Source organism: Triticum dicoccoides, chromosome 1A, assembly GCF_002162155.2.
Source record: "Triticum dicoccoides isolate Atlit2015 ecotype Zavitan chromosome 1A, WEW_v2.0, whole genome shotgun sequence".
NCBI classification, from domain to species: Eukaryota; Viridiplantae; Streptophyta; class Magnoliopsida; order Poales; family Poaceae; genus Triticum; species Triticum dicoccoides.
This window is the reverse complement of record NC_041380.1, coordinates 608,474,152-608,480,919: the sequence shown is the minus strand read 5'-3', so window position 1 is coordinate 608,480,919 and position 6,768 is coordinate 608,474,152. Positions and strand designations below refer to the sequence as shown.

The 6,768-nt window shown below is 42.8% G+C and overlaps 1 protein-coding gene across 1 annotated transcript in view; it reads right to left on the bottom strand.

The window, feature by feature from the left end:
• LOC119349582 (two-component response regulator ORR42-like) overlaps positions 1 to 810 on the bottom strand; it is a 2,208-nt gene extending 1,398 nt beyond the window's left edge. The window contains exon 1 of the mRNA XM_037617638.1: positions 735 to 810. The gene's annotated coding sequence lies outside the window, so the exon portion shown is untranslated. The remainder of the gene's footprint in view (positions 1 to 734) is intronic.
• Between the last annotated feature and the right edge of the window lie 5,958 nt (positions 811 to 6,768).

Sequence of the window (6,768 nt, the reverse complement as noted above, 5' to 3'; positions counted from 1 at the left end):
AAAAGAACACGGAAAAAAATCACAAACAATTATTTTGGATCGATGACAACAATGGCAGACATTAATTGCTCAACATGCATGCTAGATCCATATGCATGGCTTCTGCTAATAACAACCAGTGCAACAATACACAGATCCAAATGCACTACTACTAGTTTCACCGTACACGTGTATAGGCAGCGCCTTTAACAAATCTCGATCTTGTATGTATGGAACCAAACTAAAAATAGTGCAGCGTCGATGGTGCAAGAACAAGAAAAAAAATGTAGATTGCATAAGTGAGCCTATGAGGACAAAGGAACATCAAGAAAAGAGAAAAAAAAGGAAAGAAATAGATACTTTGGAATAGGAAAATAGAAACAGAAAAGGGACAAAAAGAACATAGCTTATGTGAGCCTACGGTGTATTTTGGATGTCAACAGTATGCAACAGAGAGCTACACAGTACATGGAGGGATACTTCCCATGTTTTTATTTTTGCACCGAAAACAGCATGAGAGTTACGAAGAAGAAGCAAAGAACACAAGAAAGAAGTGGCAAAAATAGATGCATATACATGCATGGCTGCCAAGAAAAACCAAAAACTGTGCTGCCTAGATCAAAACCGATCAAGATATGAACTAGTTTCAGATGTATATCGCCTTGTGGAACAATCCCGATCAATCTTGTATGGACGCATGGCGAGAGAAGAAAAATGAAGAAGGCAGAAACAGAGGAAGGAGAGTAGCTATGAACCTTAGTAATAGCTTATGGTGTGGTGGAGGATGTATCTAGCTAGCTCTGTTGCTTGCTGATGCTCGGGGCTTTGGTGGTGTTGATCGAAGAAGAAGCAAGGTACAGGGGTATTTATAGGGGTGGCCGGTCGATCTCCGCCGTCCATTCGTAATAACGGTGCTGCTTCACACATGCAAATATCTATCTGACCTGCACCGATTTCTAATTCCACCAGGGAAAATCAAATGTTGTGTTGGCTGGCGTATCTTTTGTGATTAAATAAATATTTAATTGAGCCACCCAGGCATATATCAAAGTATCTTCATGTTTCTGGAAAGAAGTTACCACTTGCCGCCGCTCTTCTGCATACAGAGCAGAGATACGGTGGCGTCAAAGCTTGCCGATTACATTCCACCACACAAGATCACCGCGTATATATCTCGAGATCCCACAATGCGATTAAAATTATGGCACGTCATCTCAAGATCAAATAGATTGCGGCAATTAATTCTTGGTTTAGTTATGGCAGGAAAACCAGACGTACTATTTTGAACGTGCCGCCAAGATATTGCATCCAGTGTAGTCCAGGCTGCGCATTAACTAGTTAGCTAATTCCATCGATTAGCCAGATCTTTTCTTCACTGGTTCGGCGTCTTTAACTGCATTCCGTATATATGCATGGGCCTAGTAATGTAACGTCTCAGGATACATATGTGCATCAGTTGGACCAAATTATATATGTTGTGTGTTGCGTTTCTTTCTTAAAAAATATGTGTTCCATCCAAGAGTTAATTCCTTTCATTTTTTATTGACAAATTGAGGTTTAAATTTGTTTTAAAATATAATCTTTTTTTATGGATGTACACGAGGGCCCCTCATTGCAAACACACAAAAAAGATGTTTCTACAATAGTAATGCTCTTATAAGAGTTCTGAAGTATATATCCATTAGCGACGCTTACATGAATAATTTTTCTTGCGGTAAAAGCTTACATGAATTTGAAACATAGGTATACGAATAAACTTTGACAAAGAGAACTCTCTAGATTATATAAGCCTAAGTCCAAGAAAAGTCAGCCTAACCCAGGGCGGGCTCTATTTTTTTGGAACGAAGACGCACGAAGCGTTCGGCTTTAAATTAATAAAGCCCCAAGGCAGCATCCACGCCAGGTTTCATCCTTAGAAACCAAATAGACAGAAGTTCTGCGGGCTCAACGTCCCGGCAAAAGGTAGAGTAGCAAATAGATAGATAAACATAAGCGCGGAGCATAGCATAACTAAACGCAAAAGCCTCAAGCTTGATGTCCTTGTTGTCTCGCTTTCACCATGCACAGCTTGATCTACTCCATATCCTCGGTCATGTGGCCCTCGTCACGCTGCTTCCTCAATGGCGCCCAAGCCTGTAAGAAAATGTGGCATTTGAAAAGAATATCAGCTGGTTGTGCAGGGAATTTGTGTTCGATGGTAATTTTGTTCCGCACCGTCCAAATCGACCATAACAGCGCCCCTATGCTACGCCACACAACCCTCGCATTGACACTCCTTTGTGCTGACAGCAAGTTGAGTAAATCGTCGCTAGATTGCGGGTTCCAATTCTGCTTGAAGGTATCTCTAACCGCACTCCACGCAAATCTAGCTAAACAACACCCGAAGAACATGTGGTTAGCGTCTTCCCCGAGGCCACAAATGGCGCATGTCCCGTTCGCCGGCCCGTTCCGCTTAGCCACGTTATCAGTGGTTGGAAGGCGGTTACGAAACATTTTTCCACATAAAGATCTTGATCTTGAGGGGAATGCCACCCTTCAATAGCCCCCTAGCCATGTCTAGTGCATTCCCCTCTGTCAACTTCTCATATAAGGATTTCACCGAGAATTTCCGGGAAGAAGTGAGCTTCCAAGTGATAGCGTCATTTTCCTGGCTAAGAGTCCTCCCCTCGAGGTCAGCCACTAGCGCGTTCCATGATGCGGCCTCTCCTGCCTCCAGAGCCCTGAAGAAGGAGATCGCCAGAGGGTGCACACGGAGGGCATCGGCCACCAAAATGTTAGGATCAGGGGCCAGTTGATAAAGCGTAGGGTGGGATTGCCACAGCGGTGCTTGACCCCTCCAACAGTCAAGCCAAAACCGCGTGGACGTGCCGTTGTTGACGATAAACCGGGCATCCACCGAGAAGGCCGGTCTCACTGCTTGGATCCCATTCCAAAATGCCGACCCCTTGGTCTTGGCCTTGAAAAGATTTCCGTCCGGGAAGTATTTTGCCCGGAGGATATCCGCCCAGAGTCCCGTCTCATTTTGGGCAAGGCGCCACCACCATTTGGTGAGTAGGGCAACATTCATGAGTTTAGAGTTCGTGAACCCCAAACCGCCAAACCTTTTTGGTCTGCATAACGCGGCCCATTTCACCAAATGGTATTTGTGTTTTGTCCCGGTTCCTTCCCAAAAGAACCGGAAACGCGGAGTTCTAACTTGGCATGCACTCCATCCGCGAGGAGAAACATCCCCATTGTGAAAAGAGGGAGCGAGGACAGGCTAGAGTTGGTCAAGATGAGCCTAGCTGCCGATGACATAAACCTCCCTCTCCATGGGCTAACCCGATTAGCCACTTTGCCATATAGCGGCTCCCATTCGGCTATGGTCAGATTCTTGTGCGAAATCGGGAGACCTAGGTATATGGTGATCATAGTATTGCCTCGATTAAATTACTGCTCCTCACTTTTGAGATCTTGTCGGGGCTCAAGATCAATTTCCTTAAAAGCGAAGTGATCACCATAGGGATGGAGGATCAAGAAACCAAGCGGATTGCCAATATGCTCAATTGCAAGATTGGGCGTCTATGCTCAACTGCAAGATTGGGCGGGCTCTATTGAGTTATCAAATATTTTGTATCTCCTAAGCATCACACGAGTGGTCTCAGGCAAGTATGAATCTTAACTCACGACTCTCGGGTTTTCACTCTTGGCCTAGGAAAACAAACCAAAAGATGTGTATCTTATAATTTACTACAAATTCAAAAGTATATAAGCGTGGGCCCAAGGAGGATTAGCCCAGCATGAGGTTTTCTCTAGGGTTGGCTCCGATCATTATGCCTTTTGCCGATACAATAATCTTAATGTATTATCTAGGTGAGGCTACAAGGGCTCATAAACAATAGATAACTTTCAGAAAAATGATAACTTACATCATCAAATCATCTCCATGGTTTTCATGAAGCACCAATTCCAAAGCGCCTGATGGCTTCTTTCTTTCAAGATCTTAGATCATTGCTTTCTAGATCATAGATCTTGCCGCAAGAGATACCATCGCCCACCCTACTTGAGGTAAGGAGTAATGATCAATCAAAAGAATGATTGGTGAAACAATGGCAATGGTATGACCTAGTGTAGAAGTGCATGCTCTAGCCAATGCAACCAAAAGACCGATCTGATATGTGGTCTGGACTCCTCCCCCTAATGATCATATCAAGATCAATGTTGATGCCAGTTTTGTGGAGAGTACTAATGCAGCCAGTGTGGGGGTCGTAGCTCGTAATTCTTCTGGAGATGTTATTGTTTCTTCGTGGAACTTTATTGATCGGTGTTCCAGTGTGAATGAAGCTGAGCTCCGTGCCTGCCTCGCAGGACTTTATATAGGTATCACCCTTCCCCAATCTATTATTTTAGAGACTGATTGTGCTTTCGTACATTCATTTCTTGCAAATGAGAAGATTGACAGGTCCTCTCTGGCTGATCTGATGGATGAGGCTCTAAGTATATCTAGGATGATCCATAATTTTCATATTGCAAAGATAAGTCGAACTGCCTATGGGGTGGCACGTGAGATTGCTAAGTTTAGCTTTAGTTCTATGTCCGATGGGATTCTTTTTAATTCTGTTCCGCCCTGCGTGGTGTATGCTGTAACGAATGATTGTAAGAACCTTTCGTTGGCTTAATTAATATATGGGGTGTTTTTTTCAAAAAAAAGACCGATCTAATGAAAGAGACTAGGGAACACATTATACGTCAACACTACCACTTACGTGTGGCTCCCTCGGACCTAAACGTGGACGGAAAGTGGGCCTGCGTGGTGTATGCTGTAACGAATGATTGTAAGAACCTTTCGTTGGCTTAATTAATATATGGGGTGTTTTTTTCAAAAAAAAAGACGGATCTGATGGAAGAGACTAGGGAACACATTATACGTCAACACTACCCCTTACGTGTGGCTCCCTCAGGTCTAAATATGGACGGAAAGTGGGCTGCAATATAATTGCGACAGCCGGGTCTTGAACTCAAGACCTCTTGACTCGGTTACCATATTGAATTCATGCTCCAGCCAACTAATCCAAAAGTCCAAACCGGTGGAAAGAGGTGGACAATATATTTCAACACCTAGATGATAGATATATCATATATATACTATGGAAGACGGGTGCGGGGTGCGGGTTGAGCCTGCCCGGGACGGTCGTGGCGGCAGAAAATTAGGTTAACAAAGTAATATCAGATGGATAGGAAAGGAAAATGAAGCATATAAGGTATTCAATTGTAGCGAACCAGCTAACCCGTAGCCAGGCCATGGAATGTGTAAATGTGGGCTATTACATAATTCTATGTTATACTTAATTGCAATTTATGCTAATAAGTTAGTGTTCTCGCGAGTAAAATCGGCCGGCCCAAACAATGTTGCTTATATGGCTACTGCTGAAAATGGCCTTGTATACTCAATTATTTGAGCCGCTTGGCGAACAGTTTTTAGTTTTGTACCCGTTGTATGTTAATTTTACTTTTCGTAGATCCAGACAAAGAAAACTAACTATGCTTTACGAAGGGCACTTGGTGCCATGAAAATAAAACCAATCGCTAGTTGCGGTCATGGGAAAATTGGTCCACTCCAACGAGAGGTTGAGGTACATAGGCCCTCGAGGATGCACAAGTACGTGATCTAAACTTTGTTTTAATGAATTTACAGTAATTTTAAAGAACCACTCCCTCCATTTAGGTACTTACAACTACATTGAAAGAGTCAAACAAGCAAGCAACAAGAGAGATGAGGATGATGCCTAAGTCTAGTTAGAGAGGTGGCAAATATACCAAATATTTGTGAAATATACAACACCCTTCCTTTTGGTTTGCATAACGAAAAAACTATTTTGAAGGTCTACAAGAAGAGAACATATAAGGAATTGTATGAAGAAAAAAAGTAACAATAGAAAAAAAAAATCTTGAAAAGAAAAACAATTCTCGAGTAATTACATGTAATAGAGAAATGGACTAGGTTCATGATCTGAAGCAACTACAAGAAAACTAAACAGGAAATCAATACGACCTTCGTTAGCATGTATACTTTCTTTTCCTCGGAGACGGCCGATAATTTTTTACTCATACTCCCCGCATATCCATTTTTTAGTTGATAATTTTTACTTAACACAATTTTTTAATTGTAAAAACTCTCATATGTGCGAGAAAAAGGAATGATCTATTGGCCCTGTATTCGACATAAATGATACGAAAATGGTAAAAACCCCTTTAACCAGCATTTTAATTGATTGGATATCTCATGTATGGAATCAAACTAAGACAATATGTTTTGGTCTTGGGAATCCCCAACAAAAAAATTCAAATTAAGACAAGATGTTTTATGTGGCTTCACTCAGGCCTTAGTAGTCTCGTCGAAGAAATATGAGCGACTTCTCCACTCGTCATTCTTGTGAAGCCACCTTCGATGCCCATTAAACAAGATTTTATTAGAGGCACCTTCACTGGTGGAAAAAGGGCCTTTGATCGCGGTTCGCAACTGCCATTAGTCGCGGTTGCGCAACCGCGACCGAACGGGCGCGACTAAAGACCCCCCCCTTTAGTCGCGGTTGCTTAAGAACCGCGACTAAAGGCCCGTCCACGTGGGCGCCAGGTGGCCGTCGGGGCGGAGGACCTTTAGTCGCGGTTCTTCTGGCCAACCGCGACTAAAGGCCGCCGCAGGTTTAGGGTTTTAGCCCCCCCCCCCTAAACCTGTTTTCTGTTTAATTTGTATTGTTTTATTTCTTTTGTGCTTTATTTTAATTTTGAAGGAGTTTCATATATTCTACG